Raw genomic sequence first — 24265 nt, 5'->3', positions numbered from 1 at the left:
CTATTATCAGTGGCAATCCATAAGGCGATAAAGTTCTATTATCATCAGAAAGACTCAAAACGATTTGATTATTGGGATATTTATGTAAGCAACAGGGGCGCACTTTTCTTGTAGTTTGAGCTGGAGCTGGTATCCATTTTCGCTTATCCATCTTATTTTGAGTTTGAACTCCGGAGTTGAAACTTAATTCGAAGTTTTTATCATTTACTACGAGCTGTAATGGATTTTGTTTGCTGCCTAAACTAAACTGAAGAAGATTTTGAGGTTTTCGTTTATTTTCCATCAATGCAGGAAACACAGCTGCTGAGTATTCCATATCTGTAATTTGTTTAAAATATATTATCATTACAAATTCTAAAACAAATTTTAACAAAAAGAATAAACAATACTAGTCGACCCGTGCGGAACTCCGCACTGTGTTTCGAATCGTTTCATAAGGCATTTCGCTCTTTAAAAATTTCAAAGGAAGAACATTATGAAGCTGTATTTTTTAGCTGTGCAAAGGTTCAAAAACTCATTAGAAGAATCTATATTTCAATGTACGATTTATTTATTTATTTATTTATTTTCTGAACAGAAAACAATTCCATTGTAGTCTGAAATCTTAAACCTGATACTTCAATTTTCGCTAATATTATGCTTTAATTTTCTTATTGGAGCCAAAGCTTTAAAAACAAACCTTACTACTCAGAAGTAATTTAGCACCATGTTGCATTAATTTTTAGTAACAGCAAGAAGCGTTTCCTTCTCATTTATTCTGCTCCCTCTTATTTGTTATTCATTTTATTAAGTGATTATGTAATGCGCGATATTTCTCTAATTTTTTGATGCAGATTGTCCGGTCATGGGCCCGAACACTCATTCTCCTGGTTACCAGTCGAACGCTCTGCCGATCAAGCTATTCAGCTCTGTAAGTCGTAGTGCAAGTTAAAGTTATAAATTTAACCGTAAACCTCATTCTGGTTCTTCAAAACAGGTTTTTTGGTATAAAAAAAAAAACAATTTTTAGCCCGTGGGTCTATTTTTCGTCAGTAGCCTGTACGATAAGCTCTAAAATAAGGTGTAAATCAAAGAAATCGATCAAGAATTGAGATAGATCTCGCGTAGAAATCAAAAATAGGCTACAGAAATAATATATAAGGATGTAATTTATGTATTGAATATTTTTTGTTGAGATGACTCACGTAAAACACAGTAATACTTTATGACGAGACCTGTTTTGAGGGTTATTCTTCTTGTAAGAAAAAGTACATTGATTGATATTGAATATACTAAACTGAAATTCGTTAATAGGCCAAGAGCTGACCACACAACGATGGTGATCATAAGGCACGAGGAAAAAGCACTCATATAGACGATTATTGAGCGATTCGTCTGCGAGAGAACTTAATGGGCATAACCCAAAGCCCTATATGCGTGGTATACAGGGCTTTAGTGTAACCAACACTACATTTAAGAAAGCAATCTTACTGGTTACGGGTCGTCACAAGACGCCGCCGAAGAGGAAATTTCACGAAGAAAATCGCTTCAATTTGTGTCTCATAAAAATTAAGTATTGAGAACTGGTTCACGGTATATATATACAGATCGAGTGAGAAATGACAAATTTTTCAGTTAGTGTTCTTTTTTCATCAAAAGAAACATGGGCCCTTTTCGGCAAATAAATATGCGATCAAATAATGTACACAGATTTCAAGAGAGAAATGAAATAAAAGAATTCCCTGATTTCACTTTTCTGAAGAACAAACACACACACTGATATATGGGGAAAACATTTTTTTTTTTTTTTTCATTTCTTAAACAGTATATTTAGGCCCGTCTTATAAGGGGGAGTGATTTTCGTCGTTTTCCGATAAAATTTGTTTTGAGTAGGTGCCCTCTGCCAGCCATCCCTAGAAAAAATCGAAGTGACGGGCCTGAGTATATTGTAGATATCATTCGTTGCGGGATTTTTTTAATATTTTTTTAGTTTACATTGCTTTGCAGGATCAGTGGGGCGGGGACGTTTTTGACCACCTTTCGTATATCCCCGACCTCGTTATCAGCGACTTTCATTTGTTTCGGCATCTGAAGTCTTCCGTTGCGTGATCAGAGGTGCAACAGCAATGACTAGCTGAAAGAACATGGTACGTCACGGCTGACTACGCAGGCGGCAACTTTTTACGAAGAAGGTACACAAAAATTTGCTTCACTCTACGACAAATGCCTGGAAAATCACTGAAGCAAAGCAGAACAAGAAACTAAAATTTAAAAAAAAATCCGACTGGATCACAAATGTAGAATTAAGAGGGAAAATTAAAAATCCTTTTAAAAGCCTCGTACTATTAAAAATCAATTACAAGCATTTTATTTGTTGACAAACAGAAACTGGCAGCAGATAACAATTTTCAATCATTGCGTTTAATTTCCTTGTCGGCCAACAATGAATTCGGTTTCCAATCGTGTGAATAAAAGCTTAGCCATTTTTAAAAACTACTTTAAAAAAACGTTATAATTCGAATTCTATATAACATGAAAATTCTAAACTCATTCTATCAGACGCAGGAAAAATGACTCTTTAATTTGGTACTAAATTTTCAAATATGTTTCCACGGCAAAAATCTTGAAAAACCTTTTAGATGTTTTTAATTAATATCTTAATTAATATCATTCAACGACGCAACCTAGCTAAGAACACTCTCGATCAACTTTCCTTTCGAACAAAAAAAAAAAGTTTTTCAAAATCGGTCCATCCGTTTAGGTGCTAGAGAGACACATAGATACACAGACACGTAAAACTTATAACCCTCTTCCTTTGTGCCTGTCCCGCGAGAAGCACTTGCATGCATTCGCATGGGTAGTGAGAAGTTTCCTCTTCCTTTGTGTGTCGGGGGTTAAAAATAGTGTAACGGTGGTACATTTTTACGCAATAAATTTTTTTTCATGTATCTGTATTTGTGTTTTTAACCCCCGACACACAAAGGAAGGGGGTTATAAGTTTGACATGTCTGTGTATCTGTGTGTCTGTCTGTGGCACTCTAGCGCCTAAACGGATGGACCGATTTTGAAAGAAAAAAAATTTTTTTCGAAAGGAAAGTTGATCGAAAGTGTTCTTAGCTAGGTTGCATCTTTGGATGACATTAATTAACGAAGATATTAATTAAAAACCTCTAAAAGGTTTTCCGCGGTTTTTGCAATAAAAATATAGTTACATTTTTTTTAAATTTAATTCCAAAATAAAGGGCTTTTTTTTCCGCGTCTGATAGAATGTGTTTGGAACTTCCATGTTCCATAGAATTCGAATTATTACGTTTTTTTTTTTTTTTTTTTTTTTTTAAGAAGATTTTAATAATGTCTAAACCTTTATTCACGTGATTAATAACCGAATTCATTGTTGGCCGACAAGGAAATAAAACGCAGCCAGTTTCTATTTAATAGCAAATAAAATAATTGACATTGATTTTTAATAATTTAAGGCTTTTAAAAGTATTTTCAATTTTCCCTCTAGATTCTACAGTTGCGACTCAGTCGGGGGTTTTTTAAATTTTTAATTTTATCGTTGCTTGTTTCAAAACGGAACTTACTTTCCGAACGTTCTTCGTGGGGATATTTCGATAATTGGGAATCTTGCGCGGTCGTCTCATTTTTGGCGTAAATAATTTTAGTTTGGTAACCCTGCTGATTTATGGTAACCCAATGTCAATAGATGTTTCCGATCTCTTTGTTTTGATTTGCAAAGAAAAATACCTCTCGCGCAGGCACTAGAGCCAAAAATTGACGCCAATGAAGAAAGATCGCCAGATTCCCAATTATCGAAATATCCCCTTCGTCGTGTTTTACCGTTATAGGAGGGAAGAAAATTTGTTAGCTTGAGATCTTAGTAATTTCTCCTATTTTCTCCAAATGTTTTGACGCCAAAGCCTAACAAGTAATGTATTTCGGCCTTACTGATAGTGCCAGAAGAAAACGAAAATTGTCTGAAAATTCACAATCGCGCCAAAATCTGAACTATCGAAACATTAAAAAATAAAACGACCCATTAAGCAAGATCAAATGATCAATTAAAGTGTAAAAAATTCGTCACATAAATAAATCCAATAAAAACCATTAAAAGTTCCTAAAAAACATAAATATTCCCCCAAGTAAATGAAACAACAAGATTAAAAGTCGTATTAAAATATCAAATATACTTCTGATTAAATCAAACATTGAAAGCTCCATTCATGTGAAGGAAACCCCACCAAATAAATATGTCCAGCCAATAAATAAGATGAACATTTTTATTAAAACGAAAAATTAAAGCATGAGGAGCAAGCATGCGAACAAAGCAAACGATATTTTAATGTTTTTGCCAAGTTAAAAAGTAAACAACTCATCATACACCAATACGTACCTATTCTACCATTTTACACGCATACCATGAAAATTAAACCAAAAATATTAATAACTGCCAAACAAATGCGAATGGCATTAAAATAGCTAATAGATCTGCTCGTATTTTTGGAACCCTGGTCCGAGCAAGTCAAATATCTTCTAGCTAAAGACAAAAAAATTCTGAAATTTTGGGTTCGCACCCAGATCAATCCAATGGATTCCTGGGGAATGGGGTGGTTTCCTACAGTCAAAAGCAGGGCTGCGGAGTTGGAAGGAAAATAGCCGACTCCGACCCCGACTCCGACTCCGGGGTTTCGAAACACCCGACTCCGACTCCGGCTTTTTTATCTATTTATTTTTCAATTCAACCCCTATCCCCCTCATGAGAAGAGGAAAACCTCTATACAGAGATTGAAATATTAATTTGTTTCTTATGAAATTTAAGCGCTGTATTTTTTTTGTAAAATTAAGAAGCATACAACGTCAGAAATTGAATTTGAAAATCAAATTGTTCCAATAATTACGATTTTAAAATTGAAATCACATAATCATCCTATTGTTAAAAAAAATTGAAAAGGTTTAACTTGCTCCCCATTAATGTTTAACGAATAGATGTTGATCAAATCGTGTGATTTTCAAAAACGCTTTTTTTGCTAAGTCAAAAAACCTTTCTAGAGCGAGGGCGGTCCGCTCCGGCCGAGATCCATCTGGTGGGTGACACCTCAAGTATATTTCAGAGTTTATAAAAACAATACACATACTTTAATTCTGAAAAAAAAATCCCCAATAAATTTGAAATTATATTTCATCTATAAAATTTCAACGAAAATAAGGCACTATACTTGTATTGAGGGAAAATATGGGGTGCATGTACGCTTGGAGAAAATTTTACAGAAAATGCGGCAATATACAGCTTTGTACAAATAGCTTTTCTTTTTCCTATAATTATTCCCTCAATTTTTAATTTTAATTTTACTGGCTGCTTTAGAATTAATCTTGAAATGAAGATTTTAAGATTAACTGCAATTATTTGAGTGTTGTAACCAAGATATTTGTTCTATTTCATACTTTTGTTGAGAATCAAGCTTGTAGATGTTGTCCTTAGATTGAAAAGACAGATATATTTTATCATGTCTTTTAGATTTGCGCCTTTGCACGCCAACATTAAGTTGAATTACAGAACACCGTAAGATACCTCTCGAACTACGGGCTCCAACTTGCTCAAGGGGTACATTCCTTTTACAATTTTATAACTGAGGTCGAAGTAAAAAAGAATGTTATTATTGTTGTTTTAAAGTGATTTTAAAAAATTTTATTATTGTTGTTTTAAAGTGATTAAAAAAATATAAAATGTTAGGTAAGAAAACCGTGCTCACAGTTGCTATTATTTCAAGAATGTTGAAAAACAAGCAAACTAGGGAACAGCGTAGGTGGCTATTACAGAAAATTCGATGAACAATCAAGCCAGCTGGTTATTAATGACAGTTGTTTTCTTATTAGTAGGCTTTTATACATGTAATCGAATCAACTGGTAGTCAGTTTTTCAAAAAATGCCAGGAGAGTCAGCGAAAATTAAAGAAAAAAAAAGTAGACCGGAGTCGGAGTCGGAGTCGGCATATTTTCTACCGACTCCGACTCCAACTCCTTTACGCCAAAATCAGTCCGACTCCGACTCTTCGACTCCGACTCCGACTCCGACTCCACAGCCCTGGTCAAAAGTAATACTTTTAGTCATTGAAATGGATAGAATGAGCAAAAAAAAAATTATATTAATTTGAATTTTTGGCATCTTGAATTCAAATTATGTTTTTCGCAATCACGAGCGTGTGTGTGTATGAATGCGCGTGTGTGTTTGTGTAGGCGCATGTGTGTGGGTGCGCGTGTGTGTGTATGTATGCATGTGTGTGCGTGTTGTGTATGCAGTGCTGTGTGTGTGTGTGTATGTAGGCATATATGTTTGCGTCTTTGTGCAGGCATGTGTATGTGTGTAGGAGTTAGTGTCTGTGCGCAGGCATGAGTGTGTGTATGCGTGTGTGTGTAGGATATGGACGCTACCTGGAGACGGTTTTCGCGAGAGGAGCACAGGGTGGCGACAGATCAGGGAGATCAGGGAAAAGTCAGGGAACTTTATTAATCAGGGAAATATCAGGGAATTTTGAAAAAATAGCAAAAAACCAGGGAAAATTGATTTTATGAAGAAAATTTTTTTTTTGCTTTACAAAATTAAGTACTCTAATTCGCTACGCATTTTCCGCCAATTATCTGTTCAAAAAAAAAAAAAAGTAAAATTAATGAGGTGCGATTATACACTGCCGCATATTTGTGCATCTTTTTTCCTCAACGTCGAAGTATTGAATCTTACTTATTAACCACAGGATGAACTTCCTAAGATTGCTTCTGTGTCTGTTAGGTTGTTTATTTTACCTAGCTTGAAATTTCCTTTTACGCTTTCAATTCTACGTAAAATAAACAACCATACAGGCAAAGAGGAAGCCTTCATTAGTGCCTCAGCTCCTTTGCCTTTATTCCATTGTCTCGAAGTAATTAGCGTACTGTAATCACGATTTCAAGAAGAAATCTTTGGTTTTTGAAATAATACTATAAAAGCTTAAAAGTTATTACTTCTTCGCATTTCTAATTTAATTGCTAAAATTGAACCTTCAATAAAAAAAACTGTTTTTTGCCATTATACTATTTGTTGTCACCTCAGATTATAAAGGTTTTCTTTTCTTCAGACTTAAGTGATTTTTTAATTTTATAACTAAGTTGTCTTCTTCTTTTATATATTTTGAAATTAACTAATTGCTTTTTTTCTTGCATTTCAAAGTTGTTTGTTACAAAGCAATCTAAGATTGTTTTTCGTTACATATTGAAATCACTCGAAAAAGAGTTAACTTGTGTATTTAAGTAAATATCTTTTTTTTATTGTTAAAATGCTGTATTCATTCATTAAAAAATATGTTCTTGATTAGAGAAAAGCTCCCTATGAATGGATGTCAAATGGTTTCATCTGTTTTGCATAAATATATCAATTAGTATTATAAGAATAACTACATTACTTCTACTCTTTCACTATTACTTGCTATTCTTGCAACGATTATTATACTGTTTGAAAACTTAGTTCAAAATAATTTCAATTACTTTTTAGTTCTATCATAATAAATCTATACAGTGGCTCCCAAAAGTGTTCGTACACCTACGACTTTCAATGAAATAGGCCCTTATCCATTGGTTAGAATTAATATTTCGGAATAGGTATTTTATTATAAGATCTATGATCTGTTTTTAACAAAACTGCATGAAAATTTTTAATAAAACATTAAAACTTAATTTTTAAAAAATCAAATACCAAAAAGTGCTGGAAAATTTATCTCACAAAAGTCTTCGTACACTTTGAAAAAATGTCAAAAAATTAGTAAATAATCTAACTTTTTACTAAGTTATTATTTAGTAGGATATCATGCAGTAACAACAACAGCCTTTAAACGTCTGGGAATAGATTTCATTGTTTTTTCTTTCTTTTTTTGTGCAATTTCTGAGTAAGTGTTCAGCCGCGCTACGAGTCTTACTGTTTCTAGTTCGCTTTTTGTTTCAATGGTGTATTTTCGTAATCTAGCCACCTGATATCTCCAAATATGTTCCATTAAGTTTAAATTTGGTGATTGAGGAGATATTTCTAAGCTTAAGGACAAATTTTGAGGCACCAAACGCGAACGTGTGCTTCTTATCGTTATCTTGATAAAAAACAAAGTTATTTCCGATTACCAAATTTTGGGCCAATAGTTTAAAATTGTTTTTTAAAATATTTAAATGAACAGCATAATTCATTATTTCACCAAAAAATCCCAAATTTAATAGTCCTGATGCTGAGATGCACCCTCACACAAAAACACCTCCACCGTTCTGATTAACTGATCCAACTAAGTTCTTAAGATTAAATTCCTCATTTTTTTTTTCCATTTAAAATTATACAACAATTTACCCCAAAATGTTGAATTTATTTTCATTTATAAGTAAGACGTTGTTCCAAAACGTTTTAAGCTTATTTATCATTGATTTTACGACGGAAAGCGTAAGCTTACTGTTTTTCGCACGACCAGGAAAATTTCTGCGGGAAGAGGTCCCATTTAATCCAGCTAATCAGAAACCTTGGCGAACAATTTTAGGCAAAAATTAAACGTAAAATGTTTCATTCAATTCTGAAGAAACTTTTTCAGTTCTGAAATGTTTATTTTTCATGTTTTTTTAACTGTCAACCTCCGATCACGCTTTGTTAACTTTGCCAGTTGACCTTTTCTTACCTTGTTTTCGATCCAAATCTTGTTTTAAAAGCATTTTATCAAGCACTTCAGTATAGCATGGTATAAATTAACCAATTTAGAGACATTTCAAGCAAATTTACGGCTACTGTGAGGGGAAAAAATCAAATTTCGAATAGTGTTTGTTGTTTTCTACGCATATCTGCCATTTTAAAATAATAAGCAGAATATTAGGGAATAAATACACAAAAAATTAAAGGCAAATGACTTTATAGTATCATTACAATGCAAAAATATTAAAAAAACCACATATGATAATTTTAATTATGAATTTATTCGAAAATATTTCAGTGTACGATGACTTTTGTGGCGTATCTTTTCTCTGTCTCTTCGTTTTTTGACAAATTTCAAAAATAAAATCTGGCAATGTTTTGAAAAAAACTACTGGGTTTTATTCAGAATGGCATAGAAATGGTGTGAAAAAAAATTGGACTTCATATTCGAATTTAGTTTTGCGTTATTGTGGTTTTACTACAAAATGCCAAGGTGTACGAACACTTTTGGGAGACACTGTATATATAAAAATGGAGTTTGGTAAATTTGTTCCCTAAGATCTCAGAAACTACCCGGCAGATTTGGCTGAAACTTTCACCGTTTGTTCAGTTTGGTACTGGGAAGGTTTATAAACCAGTTCGAAAAAAATCCAATTGATAGTTCCCTTTTTGTTCCAATTTTAGTCCCAATTTTCGCATAAATGCTCCAATATGGGGGTGGAAAAAAACGTGCACATATTAACATTATATGTCCATCGAAAGCGCCAATTTTTCTGCTGAAGATAGCATCTGTTCGAAGTTTCTAAGTTGCATAAAAAACGAGTTATGAGCTTTTTTGTTCCCTGTTCGAAGGCTTTCATCAACCCAAGTCATTATTTAGTGTGTTATCTCAACTCCCAAGAATTGCTGTATTGTTGAATATTTTTGCGTTTCGTCTGACGTTTTGAGGCTTTTCTCAAGTCAAATCTTAAAGTAACGTTTTTCCACAAGATTGGCTAAAAATAAATGGATTTGGCTGATCATTTTACTTTTAAACGGAACATGTAATTAATGGTTTATTATTATTATTTATGCTGATTGGACACTTGCTCACTATATCCAACCAACCAGCAGAAATATCGCCAGAATTTTTTCAGAAAGATTTCAGTAGCTGATGCATTTGGCAGTTTTTTTCCACTGTCGCTGTTTTTGAGCCAAAAGACTACGTAATAATGTTTCTCACATAGACTAATAATAAGAGTAGACCGAGCTTTTTCATTCTTGCTGATGAAGAAAATTGGTTCATAGATGTATCACGTGACTAGTGGAAGGGCTTGGCGAAGACTTTGGCAGCATGGTTGCTAGATGGCAGCATTATCTATAGTTTGACACTCGACATGTATTTTAAGACAATGTGTTTTCATTTAAAAAAATTTTCCAAGTGCAGAGATTGAACATTTTTTTTTTTTTTTAGTTATGCATTGTTTTGACACTAGTAATAGTTTTTGGTTACAGTTTTCAGTAACTTTTATTTCATTTGGAACTACTACGTCAGCGTTGGCGTAAACGTAATGGCGTAAACGTTTTGCGTTAACGCAAAAATGTACTAATCAGTATCTTAAATTGAAATTGTAGGTAAAAATCTTACCGTTTGCCGATTCTTTTTGGGCGCTTGAATATTTAATTGCTTAGAGAGTTATTGAAATTGACTAAAGAAAATGCACAATACTTTCTAAACGAAAAACTCACTATATTAACAAAATATTTACAACTTAGAATAACAAATTTACAAATCGGACTCCATAAAAGATCATTCTTCCGTGTTCCATCAATTTTTATTTATTTTATTTCGATCGTCTGCTACGATCAACGCCCGCTGTTGCTAGGATGTCCACTAGTCACATGGTTTGGTTTATGAGCAGCAAAAGGGTTGCCATAGCTCGGTCTATACTTATTATTAGTCTATGGTTTCTCAGCTTTCACCATATAAACAAAATATCGCCAATCAAAGATACTTAAAAAAAAAAAAAAATACTATGTAAAATAATTCAACAACTAAATTAGGCAAATCCATAAACCGCACAAAAACTTCCATTAATTTTTCTTTTTGCACGATTTCAAACAATCGCCAAATTTTACTAATTATTTTGGAAACATTTCGGATGAAACCGTTTAGCGCCATTTCATTTTGACCAAAAGTATCTCAGCATCTGGCAACAATATTTCTATAATAAAAATTAGTAAGAAGGGGGAGTATTATCGAAAGTGTCCCAAAATGATTCTCGCAAATTTGGTAAGATTTTAAACGGCATTAAGTGCCCACAAAAATTGAAATTTCCCAAAATAACTAAAGCAAGTGTAAGGGGAACACGGGCGGCTACATTTTTTAAATAAATCTTTTTAAACATGTAAAGTTTAATTTCATATTTCGGAAATTCTTCAAATTTGTATTCGGAACTCCAGCGCTCGAATACGCTACCTTGCGGGGATTTATAAAACTGCGAATGCAACTAAAACTTTGCCACGTTGCGTTCCATGTGTGTCTGTTGACGTAAACACAGGCAGTTTGTTCTGAGTATTTATTAACGCAATCGATGTGTCTTAGTTTGCTTTCAGCTACAGAAATTAATTCGTCCCTTAGTAGTATTCTCGAGCTCCTCAAAATAATGTTAGTTTTCATTATTTCCTTAATAATAGGTGAAAGCGAAAATTCTGGATTAACAAACTTGGATAACGTTATACAAGGTAAAAAATTTTATTGTTTTGTATGAATTTGTAAGAATATGGGAGTTTTTTTAATCTTAAATTAATTAAACTTACCATATTTTACAGCAGCATTTAGTTGGAATGGACAGTATGCAAAATATTTTCTTGAATATATTATCGTAGAACAAAATGAATAACCGAGAAAGAATTTACTTTATTCCTTTTATTCTCAGCTGAAAGGTTTCGCCAAATTTGTTTAGGGTTATTATAGTTTTAGTATTGTGCGAGCAAAGTAGCCTTGGCGAGATTTCGCATTTTTAGTTAAACCATTTTCAAATTTTATCATGAGTGGAATAAAATGGTAGTAAAATTACAGAATTCGATAAGTAAAAAGAAATAATTGTCAATCAACTGAAAAGAAAACTACCACCATATATCCGTGAGAATTTTGTTGATGATTTGCATAACATGACACAATTAAATCGTAACTCAGAAATTAGAAAAATCGAAACAGAAAATTTTTAAATTAACCGATTCGGGAATTCAAGAGAAATAACTCAGCTACAAATGGAAAACAAGCGCTAGCCAAAGCAAAGCAAAGAAGTATCATCTTCTTTTGGTAATAATTTGTAATGTCATATTAAATTTTCTAGCATTAATTGTTATTCTTGTCAGGCCACAATTATTATTTAGTTTTATCAAGAATTGATAAATATCGAATTCAACATCGTGAAAATGGCTGCTTAGAACTACGAACTACGTACTTTGCATTAATGTTTGACGTTTAGTAATGCTTCTTGAATTCTCATTTCTTTCTACGTGGGTCAGAATATCAACAAGACTTTGAAAATTAATTTAAAAAGAATAAAGCGAAACAATCATACGTACGAACAAAAATCACAACACTTTTAGCATTTTCTTCGTTACCATGTGCGTTTGTTTTAGTTTTCAATTCCGCCATTAGACAGTGACTTCAGTGCCCCCTATAGTTCGTTGGAGTTGCGAATATGCTTAAATGTCGTACTTTCGTTTCTAATTGAATACTATTTTGTTCTTTATACTTATTGCTATTTTAGTTTAATGAGTATGGCAGAAGCTCGATTTTTAATCACGTCAAAAAGGTTTGTCTTAAATTCTTTCGCTTAAAACAGGAAACAAGGGCAAGTAACGATTGTTTCTCATAATTATTACTGACCCAGGCAACGCCGGGCATTTTTGCTAGTACAAATATATTTTTAAGAGTAATTGTAATAGTTTCTTAAAATTCTTATGCTAAGTGGTTTCAGGAAGTAAAGTTTTTTTTAAATTTTCTATAATCTTTCCATGTAGAAAAATTTAATATACTGTTTCGTAGGGGGGGTTTTCCCCAAAAAAGATTTGACCTTTTTTTTAAAAATTATTTTATTAAAAAAGTAGCATCTTTTTAAAATCTATCTTTGGTTCAACAACTTTACACAACTTAAAACGTTTAAAACACTGCATTTTATACAAACATACAATGGATTTCAAGTAGAGCAAATAAAGAAAACCATTATCATTGGTAACGTAAATCAGGGAAATTTGGTGAACTTAATCAGGGAAAAGTCAGGGAACTTTTTTTCACAGTTCCTGTCGCCACCCTGGGAGCAGCATCGTGAGGCCGGTCGACGCGACGGTGGTGCTGGTAGAGGGTGCTGGTGGGAAAATAAAATCATAGGAATTCAAAACAGTCAAATGAGAACAATAAGCAATCGTGATTGCTCAAAAAAAAATAAAAAATACATGGACCCAGAAAATACTTTCATTTTCCCCAACAGTGTTTTTTTTTTTAATTAATTTTTTAAAACGTCCGATTTTTCAAACAAGGCGTGGTCTTTATGACGTCACAAGTATGCAATTTGGAGCATCTCTCTACTACGTTTCCACATTATGATAATCAAGCGAATTAAAATTGCGCTCTACGCTTGCTGTCAACCATATCGTTGCCAATACAAGTGAGTCAAGATGCGAATTAAATATTTTGTTCTTTGAATGGCAGCATTGAACGGCATTTCATCATTTGTGATGTCAAACGACAGAAGTGTAAACAATGAAAGCGCACCGAAGTAATTTTTTTTAAATATTAAACTTAAATAAATTATTTAAAAAATGGTCAGATCCTATGTTTTTAAGCATGCTCTTTCAGAAAAAAATATTTTTAAAATTTTGGAAACGACCCCATTATCATAAGCGCGTTTTCAAATGTTTTCACCAATCTAATCAAAACAAAACTCTTATCTGTTATTCAAACGTTACCAAAATCAATATTGCAAAAATTAAAAACTTAATGTTCAATTTTTTAAATAAAACATGCCATTAAATAATATTAAAAGATAGATAAAGATGAAAACCTCCCGCCAAATAAACAAAAGCAACTCATTTACTAACATGAAAAGTCCCATTAAAATACAAAACTAAAGCATAACGAACAAAAATTGCAACAATTATTTGAGCAGCGGGATATTTTTTCGCCAATTAAGCATGTTCCACGTTATGGTAATTCCTCCATTTATAAATAGGCGCGGTATTTTGACAGAATTTTTAAAGGTTTTTGTGACCTAATTTAATTTTCCAAAATTCGGCATTTCACTGCAGGGGAAGATTTTGATAATTGGGAATCTGGCGATCTTTTTTCATTGGCGTCAATTTTTGGTTTCAGCATCTGCGTGAGAGGTATTTTTCGTTGCAAATCTGAACAAAGAGAACGGAAACATCTATTCACTAGGGTTACTATTTTTCAGCAGGGTTACCGAAATAAAATTATTTACGCCAAAAATGAGACGACCGCTCCAGATTCCTAATTATCGAAATATCCCCCAAAGCAGCTTTGGAATGGCTGTAGCACCAAGAGTTTTGCAAACTCAGGGGATATTTCGGGGAATCTGGCGCGGTCGTCTCATTTTTGGCGGAAATAATTTTATATTGGTAACCCGCCTGCTGATTTATAGTAACCCTATGTTAATAGATGTTTCCGGTCTCTTTGCTTAGATTTACGAAAAAAAATACCTCACGTGCAGGCGCTGGAGCCAAGAATTGACGCCAATGAAGAAAGAGCGCCAGATTCCCAATTATCGAAATATCCCCCAAACTCGCCACCCAATCGTATTACCGTAGCTCTGCCAAGATCTCAATTAATTGTAATATTTGGTACTTACGTATTAACGCTACCGCAGCTACAGATTTGGCGGTTTTTATAATATTGGCGGTTTCCCTAGTTGCCAAAACAAGGAATTCAAAAGATAACTGCATGCGCGTGAGAGAGAAAAAATGTGCGAAAAATCTTTATTGGCACAATAGCACATCTTCTGCAGCGGTGGCTTAATTAACGAAAGTAGTACTAAGTATTTGATCAAAGTTTAAATTTCTTTTGCATCGAGAGAAAATCTGTTTATAAGTAAAAACATGGTGTAAAAATTCTCCATAAAATTCATATTCTTAAATATACTCGTAATTTTAAGCTCACGCTACTCAGTCAATTGTTTCAATTTCAGAAGAAGAAAAAAATCCGAAAAAAAAGTAAAGAGAGTTTGACTTACTTGATACAAGACATTTAAATCACAATTATTTGCTAAAATGTGTCTCATTCCTTGTTTATAATTCTTTTACTGATTAAAAAAAATAAATATTTTGAAGTTAAAATTTAAATATCTTCTTGAATATGTCGCATATTTCTTACTGAATGTTTATGTTTATAACTGAATAATTTTGACGTATTAAAACAAATACTTCAACTTGATCTTCATCTCTTTTTCCTAAGGCACTGCTTTTACGTATAAGTGGATCTTTCAATCTTATTTCATATCGTATGGTAAATCACATGGTAAATTTCAGTTAAGTACAATTAATGAGAGCTCCTATACTATAGTTGGGGCAAACCTAAATTGGCAACGCTTGTATGGTGTGATTAGGATCTGCGAAGCCTTTACAATACTACTAGGTTTGAAAGTGCAAACAGCGCTGGTTTTTTATGAGGGCCAAGACTTTGATGAAACATGTCTACGAACGTATATTTAGACGAGGGTTAAAACTAATTTTCGTCTTCGTTTTTTGGTGCTTCGCGTTGCGTTCTAGTAATTTGAAATTTTTTTAAGTACTAGGGAGAAAAAATATCATGTTTAGTAGCGAGTTTGCACATTCGAGGAAAACCTGACCGGAGTACAATAGGTCAACCGCGGCACTCCAAAGAAATTGTCCATCTTTTGATCTAACCGGCACTTGGCGTTGGCTTGTATATCTGGCGATTAGATTATTGGCAGGGTATTCATGTTTTTCCGGAAGGAAGCCATTTTTTTTTACGTTCGAGCGGTTTTTGGTGGAGGTATGTGGTTTTGAATTTTCCGACGTTTGTATCATTATTTTTTAAAATTGATCAATCATTAACCATAATAGTTTCAGTTTGTAGATATTTATTGTGTATTATTTATATTTATTGTTGGCTTAGAAAATATATATTGAATCTTTAATGTATTCATTCTAATATTTAAGTCGTTTAATACCTTATCATTCGCATTTGAGATTATTAATTTTGTATTTTAAGTACTGATCAATGCAAAGTACGCTGGTTATTTTTGCTTGTGCATAATATTAAACATTATATTTGTAACGTGATATTTAATTTCGCATCAACGGTGTTCGAGCTAAATGGTTGTTTCACTGTGTTTTGTATAATTATATACGAAGTATGTTATTTTTGTTTTAACTATTATATTGGGCCGGTCTGTTTGTAATGTTAGCTACAAGCATTGCAGCAGAGTGAAATTAATTTTTGAGCAGGCTAATTAGTAAAATTGAAAATTAATATCAAACAATATTGAGCATCTTCCCGAGGTGGATTTTATGACTTCTTGTATTCATGACATTACGATTCTACAAGCATATAACTCGATGCGTTTTTATGCTAAGTATGTTTCAATGTGGTAAAAGTAAGTTAAATGCTGTGTTTTCTCCTCTGCTTTGCAAATCGTCAACAAGTGATTTGTTTTCATGTAATAATTTCAAATCTTCCTAGGGTGAAAACGTCCTGCCATCTAAGAAGGGACAGGGGTTTGAGAGCCCCTGATAATCTGTATAATTTTAAAAAATATTTGATTAATGGAATTATATGATGACAAGGTGTATTTTGGGATAGAGCCTCTATTCTGTTAGCTACAGGGTTGGCAAGTTTCTGCGGAGGCGATTAAAACCACTGGTAGAAACCGGTTAAACCGGCATGGCGAAAACCACTTTCTGCCACAGTTGCGGCAGAAACTGGCAAAAACTCACAAAATAAAAAAAAATAAAATAAATTATTGACATGCAATAGGAAGTGCATGGAAAAAATAATTATTAACCAAAGAACAATTTAATTATACTACCACAATTTAAAATCAAATGTTACATTGTTTGGACCCTGCAGTTGCTTCTTCAAAAAAGTTTTTTTTTTAAATCTAAACAGTTTCTCAATTTAATATGTACAAATGAGAAACTTTAGAATATTCCTGCAACAGAAGAGCTAGCAGGCAATGCATGAAGGAACACGCAATGTTTGAAACTTTCATCTATTGTTTTTTTTTTTTTTAACTGGTCCACCATGTAGTAACTGGGGTAGTGGGAGAAATTCGACTGGAAAATAAGTTTCGAGAAATAAGGCCAATTTGTTTTGCAAAGCTGTGACATTAGGTACAAAATAGAGACGTACCGAGTAGCACTTTGGCCGAGTACCGAGTACTCAGCCTTTCACTACTCGGCCGAGTACCGAGTTACCGAGTACTCGGCCTTTCACGACTCGGCCGAGTTACCAAGTACCAATTACGTTTTAACAAGAACCACCGACACACATGTGATGAATTTTGAACTTATTGGAATAGTAGTATAGACCTCCTTGTCCATATAATAGTTTTTAAAACTAAATTCCTGGTGAAATTTAATTACGCATTATATAAACAATTTTGTTTGTCAAAAATTTTACCAAAAAATGATTTTTAAAATTAAAAATAAATAAATAAAAGATATGATTAATCAAGTTGGAATTAAAACAAATTATAGTAAAATCCCTCTAATGCGGACACTAACAGGACAATTTTTTTTGTCCGCAATAGAGAGGTGTCCGCAGGACAGGGGGTTAATAATGTTATTTGCATTGGAACTGGGGAATTAAAAATTGTCCGCATAAGAGGGGTATCCGTTAGGAGGGGTTTCACTGTATACCAATCAATTATAGTTCTAGTCCGCCAAACATAAATATTTTTTTAAAACAGATAAAACAAATGTGCAAGAACACTGCAGACACATGTTTCTGCCCCCCCCCCTTACAAGGAATGTCTTTTTCAGTGCATAACATGTGAGCTAGAGAAGGTAAAGACATTCAACAAAAAAAATCCAACTTTTGTCGGATGCCTTTAAATCCACGAGCTCCCATTTTGTGCATAGAAAAAGGAATTCCTTGTAACTTCCAAAACACGTATCTGCAGTGTTCCTACACTGTGCTTTTAACATTGTTTTATTTCCTTTAATTTTTTAAGCAAAGGTATTTTTATATTTTTTTATAACTAATTTTTGTTTGTAGCAAATATCCGTTTTTAATATAAAAATTCCATATTTTCTATACTTGCCTTTTTTTGCATAATTTTTAATAAACAAGTTTAATAAACTTTGGGGACAGTAAAAGAAAGATTTATACCATTGAAGCATTACAAACTTCATTATTCTCAAAATTTAAATTTGACTTATAAATTTTAATTGTAAATTATTGCAGAATATAATGTTTGCTCTTTTTTTTTAATATAAATTTTGGTATCTGTCTTGGACAATATTCAATTTTTTGCAACTACTCGGTATTGGCCGAGTATCTGATCAGAATTTGGCCAAGTACCGAGTACTCGGCAAATTGGCCGAGTAATTACCGAGTACTCGGTACGTCTCTAGTACAAAATCTATGTTAATATTGGCAAGTAAAATTCTGGCACTTTCTTCTTGAAGCACGTGATAATTTCGATCACAAACAATTTAGATGAAGCATATAAGTGAGCAAATTAAAAAATCAGAAATGCCTTTTAATTTTGTATGTTGCTCCTCTTTCCTGAGCACCTATATGATTTTTCGTCTTTTGTTAAATTAATCCAAACGTTACGAGCATCTGCAATTGAAAAGTTCCCTTTTCGAACTAAATCAAGGGCATTAGCATAGGATTTTATTTTTTTTAAGTGATGAAATGAAGTTTCATTTTTTAGTTTACTTAAACGAATATTATTTAGCAATCACTTAAGTAATTAAAGATGCTTTTAAGTTTTTGCCAGTTTCTGCCGGTTTTTACCGGTTACAACCAATTTCTGCCACTGACACGGCTAAAACTAGTTTCTGCCGGCAGAAAGCCAACCCTGGGTAGTTAGTTACTACTAAGGTGAAAATTTGACAATTTGTCAAAGTAGTTTGTGAAATAGGTAACTAATTGTCCCCAATGTATGCAGTTCATGTTAATCATATTCTTTCTTTAAATCACCTTTTTTTTTTGCAGAAAACCTAAGCATCCCGTCTTCAACGATGGTTCCTCTACTAAGCGGGTATTTTTCCTATAAAACTGGGCTTTGAACCCAGTATCTTCCTGCTTTACATATTTCCTTCTTTGCAATCTCCCTGTGAATCGACTGGACTGCCCTCAATTTGAGCAATCTGAAGATGGAAAAGGTTGACAAATTTCCTTTATCTTTCCATTGAAAGAATCTTGTTGAAAAAGGTGGCAAGGGTAAGTTCTTTACATGTCATTTTAAAATTGTTGTTATAAGTTGTTTAAAATGCATTTATATGATCTATTCAGTGTGCTCTTTTTTTTTCTCACTCATTTTCTGAAAAAAATATTGTCTCCCCAAAAAAACTGCTTGTGTCAAGGCCTGAAAAGCACCTATAATGTTCTGGTCTCAATCAAGGTTTCCGCTATTGTCGCAATTTTCGAAAAATGCAAAAATACTATTTAAATTGCAAAAATGGAACAAGGCATTTTTGCTTTTTTTTTTTTTTTTTTTGCTATAATATAATAAGAAAAAGAAGGGACAATTTTCAAGTCAATATCTATATTAGAAATTGTGCGGTCAAGTGGTTTGGCAAGGATCATATTTTATTTTCTTCGGGAAGGTAAAAACGTATAAGGATGAGCTGTTTTTACTTGTTTTTCATAGAATGAATAGTGTAAAATATAATAAAAGTATCGCACTGTGTATTGCATGTCTTATTTTTAATTAGACCACGAGCATATTTAACGTCGCCCAGTCCCCTTTAATGACGACAGTGGGTCTTCGACCATCGAGGTTCGAACTCAGGACCCTCCGGCCCCGAATCCGTCACTCTACCGATCGGGCTTTTCTCGCACTTGAGGCGGTGGGTTCAACTCCCACCCTCGCTCCGCATGTACTTCCCCCTCTTTCTGATGTAAATTCTTTCATGTGTTGTTTATACGTAATCTACTGAAATAAAAAATATATCATGCGTAAGGGAGGCAAGACACTCAGATTGTAGTCCTCATCAAAATAAACCCGTGCAATAAGCACCAAAAGAAAGAAAGTCGACTAATTCAATTTTCATCTCTAACATGTTGCATTTGTTTTTGTCGTGATTCAGGAGACTGAGTTTCGCGACGTGTACTTTCTTGTCTACCTTTTTTAGTTTTGCGAGATAGATTTGACTGACGACATTTCCTAGCTTGCGTCAGCATGAGTTATACAGGCTGTTTTTGCTGAAGGTCAAGCATATGTAGCTTTAAGCCGAGTTAGGCCCCTAGAGGCAGGACTTGATTGCTGAATAGGCCAACTAGTCCCGGGCCTAGGGCTCCCGATATTTAGGGGCCCTAAATGTCTGAAATTACTTTAGTCTTGCTAAAATTTATTCAGCCGACGGCTAATGCTATAAAGTTTGAATACAGGGGCCCCCAAAAAAGTATTTGGCCTAGGACCCCTCGATATTTTAATCGGGCCCTGCCTAGAGGGACTAATTATCAGTAGTTTAGACCACCGCAAGTTACTTAATAAACCTCAAGATTCAAACTCTCTCAATAAAATGACAAGATTGAGAAGTGTATCCTCTTATAATCATCTAAGTCAATGAAAATTAACTAAAAAGGGTAAAATAAAAAAGAAATATTTTTAAAAAAAAACCGACTGCGTAAAAACCAAAAAACCTAAAAAGAAAAATGTATAAGCCCAGTAGTTAAGAATGTTATTAAGTACTTCTGATAATTGCACCATTGAAATAGTTTTATAATTGTACACAGATAAGACTAATCATAAATTCAAAAGCAGAAGAGAAGGATCAACAGTCGGAGCCCATTCAAATTTTACGGGGTTCCTTGAATCAGAAAGGAATGGGCCCCGACTGTTGAGCTTTCTATTCTGCTTTTGAATTTATGATTTGTCTTATCTGTGTGCGGTTATAAAACTATTTCAACAGTGTAGTTATTCAGTAGTACTTAATAACATTCTAAACTACTGGGCTTATACATTTTTCTTTTTAGTGTTTTTGGTTTTTACGCAGTCAGGTTTTTTGTTTGTATTTAATTACTTCTGAATTCGCTGGAAAAGCAGTGGCAACTCTTGTTATCCAAATGTACATACATGCAGTATATTTCATTTTAAGATATAGCATGGAAACTATTTCACATTTTCTTTTGTATTGATACCCAAGACCTTTACAATGAGTGAGAGAGCAGGCAGGTGTCATACTGGTCCAAATAGAAGAGAACATACACCCTCTCTGACTGCCTGTTAGCACAGAAAAGATTTGTGCTTGGTTCCACAAATCAAGATTTGCATCAAAGAAAGGAAGAATGCTCTGGACGGGCAAAAGAGTTCTCTAAGCAATCTGGTTACTTTTACTTTTCACATCCTTTCTACTGCAAATCGAAGGGATTAGAAAGTCCCTTGGGAATAAGAGGGTATTGGAATGCTCACTCTTGATATAGATCATCTTTAGTCACCATTTCATATTGATGCTGAAAATTTACTTAAATTTGAATCTTGTATAAGTTTCAATACTTGCGATAGTAAATTCGTGAAATATATCGAAACCTTTTGAAAATCATGTCAAAAAGAGTGAATGCTAATTTACATGTATGTATTGGATGGATCACTATTTTTAATAACCTTGGTTACTTTGCGCTTTCGGATAATACATGCTTTTTCTTTGTCCCCCAAAAAGCACGATACAACAAGGGGTTACTGTAATATCAAATTGAGTAATAAACAAGCCGGGGGAAAAATCTTGATGAAGGAATGAAGACTGGTGTCGAAGGGATACTATGTGGGCCTTGCTTCCGGTTTCTGGCATGTAAACATATTGTTGAAAACAGTTATATTTGTACTGGTGAAAAAGATGTATTAAATCATAAATATATAATTTATTACTCTGCAGCTCTACAATCTGTGGAAACTTTGTTAGATGCTATAAGTTGAAGAAAAATTGATTATGGTGACACTGCTGGGCCCATGCAATCTGTTTATTTGTTTTGAAATATCTATACAAACAATTGTATTGTTTTCATATGCTCCTGTAGTAATTCTATTTTAATCTTTTCTTTTCTGATTTTTAGTCTGGAAAAACATTAAATGATATAATGCATTTATTGGTCATACAGTTACATATTTTGAAAATGCATGTGCTTATAAATTCTAAAGAACTATCCTATACTCAATTCAGCGAGAGCTGATAGAGGAAGTAAACAAAGAGGGTTACTACTTTCATGACTTACTTGCCCGATTGGCAATGCTGTTCGCATTGAAAGCGCAGACATTTCGCTTATCTGATTTCAATTCTGGCGCTGTTTTCAATCATCCCAGCGCCAAGCAGACAGCGGTAACGCCAATTGTCACGTTGCTTTGTTTACGTCCACTATCAGCTCTCGCTAAATGGACTATAAAACTTTTCCTCCCCCCCCCCCCCCCGAGTTTGTTTATTTGTATTAACTGTACTTATTCTATATTTTGTAGGTTTGAGTTCTTTGAAAAGTACTGCTCCTGGACCCCTACCCCTCCAACAGTTGATGTTACCAGTTGTATGTTTTGAAGATGCTTGTGCTCTATCTGGATATCTCCTCAAAAATTGAAGATTTGAACAGACTATTTCACTTAACTACTAATCCTGAATGATGTATTGCTCTGTTTTGTCTAATATTAGCAATGTGGTGCGGTAGGCTTTTCGAGTGGAATGATAATTCAATTACTCAGTGTATTAAGATTGTGAAATGTACTTTAACTTGAGAATCTTGTGAGATTTATTTTATGTATTCTTATATCAACTATTTTTGAATTTTTATTGTTATAAAAAAGATGTATTGAAATCATGGACTATGAATGTACCTGTAAAATGCATATAAAACTCTTATTCACAAACCTTTGTTTGGATTATGTCTATATATTTAACTTTAAAGTAAACATCTCCATGTAATTTTAGAAAGTTTCTACTTCTACATCAGAAATAATTTTGATCCCTATGCATTATGTGATATATTGCCGTATCTGAGAGGATATTCAATTTTATTTGATACCAGGGAATTAACTTATTCCATTCAAATTTTGGAAATGAAAATTCAGCAAGAAAAAAAGATGTCTAGTGCAAAGAGTTAAATATGTAAATAAATAATGAAAATATACAGATGAAAGTCTGAAGTTATGAAAACTGCTGTTAATGAATTATCAAATTTGTACTTTATTTGTTAAAAAGAAATCAATCATTTTGAAGCAGATAAATTGGCTATTTATTATTCAGTCAGAATAAAGTGCGACAGTGAACAACGTCTATCATGAAATTTTAAGGTTGTAATGAAGAGAGATAGTTATGGAAAAATTTACATAATTTTAGTCTTCTCTTAAAAAATATATATAATTTTGTTCACAATACAATTAAGACTTAAATCAGAATATTATTAAAGCAATTTTAATAATTCTCAATCAAGAACTCCAGATATACTTGTACATGAAGAATATTATTATTTTTTTTTTTTCTCTGCAATTTTGGAAAATCAAAAGTAGAAAATTGTAGGATATTTTAATTATTCAAGTTACCTATACTTTAATATGGGTTAAACAATTTTTACTTTCTTCTATATCTAATATATAGAAAAAATTATTGAATTTGTTCAAATTTTGATGGATTTGAACGTTTAGAGGTGTGCTGAGTCCTGTGTGTGTCTGTGTCACATACGTGTGTGACCAGTTTTTTGTGGCCGCTCTACAGCAAACTACGTTTCTTGAGTTATGCGTGGCTGCTATTACCCAAGAAGTAACAGGCGGAATCAAACAAATATTGGTCCGTATGTTGCCCCTAACAAGAGCAGATGCTGATTTAATTTTGGTGCCGATATCTCAAACGGGGGGTTGAGCTATAGAACATTTTTTGTCTTCAATCGTGACTGCTGTATCTCAAGAAATAATGAACGGAATCAAACAAAAATTTATTGACAGGTAGCCCTTAGAAGGTATAAGAGCTGATTTTATTTTGGTGTCAACTGAAAAGGGGGTGGGGTAATCGAACATTCTTTTTTTCCATTGTGCGTGCCATATCTCAAGAAGTAAAGTTACGTTCTGCATGAAATTCGGAATAAATGTGAATTCATATGAAACAGGCATTGCTTCAATTTTCACGCCAATTGCTCCAAGAGGTGCTGATTTTATTGTTTTTTTTTTTTTTTTGCTAATAAAAATAGCTTTATGAATGCAACAATGAGGAAGATAAATCGTAATAAACTATCGTCTGCGTATTTCTTGTGATTTTAATTGTATGGAAATGATTGGAAATATTATCTCAAAATGATTTGTAACTTTTAACTGTTGCCATCTTGTGTTTGTTAACAAATAAATGTTTGTAATTTATTCAAGAAAGGCTTTTAAAATAACTTTCAATTTCCGCTCTTTGCTTTGCTTTTGCGATCATTCAGAC

General features: G+C 33.3%; 1 long non-coding RNA gene across 1 annotated transcript; it reads left to right on the top strand.

Annotated features, from left to right (window-relative positions):
* The first annotated feature begins 15577 nt into the window (after positions 1-15577).
* Positions 15578-22689, top strand: LOC129221375 (uncharacterized). The gene is made up of 3 exons (XR_008580503.1): positions 15578-15686; positions 18861-19088; positions 22318-22689. It is a non-coding gene; the product is annotated as an uncharacterized LOC129221375 (long non-coding RNA).
* Positions 22690-24265: the final 1576 nt, after the last annotated feature.

Source organism: Uloborus diversus, chromosome 4, assembly GCF_026930045.1.
Source record: "Uloborus diversus isolate 005 chromosome 4, Udiv.v.3.1, whole genome shotgun sequence".
NCBI lineage: Eukaryota > Metazoa > Arthropoda > Arachnida > Araneae > Uloboridae > Uloborus > Uloborus diversus.
The sequence above is the reverse complement of the archived record's forward strand: the minus strand, read 5'-3'. Positions and strand labels throughout refer to the sequence as shown.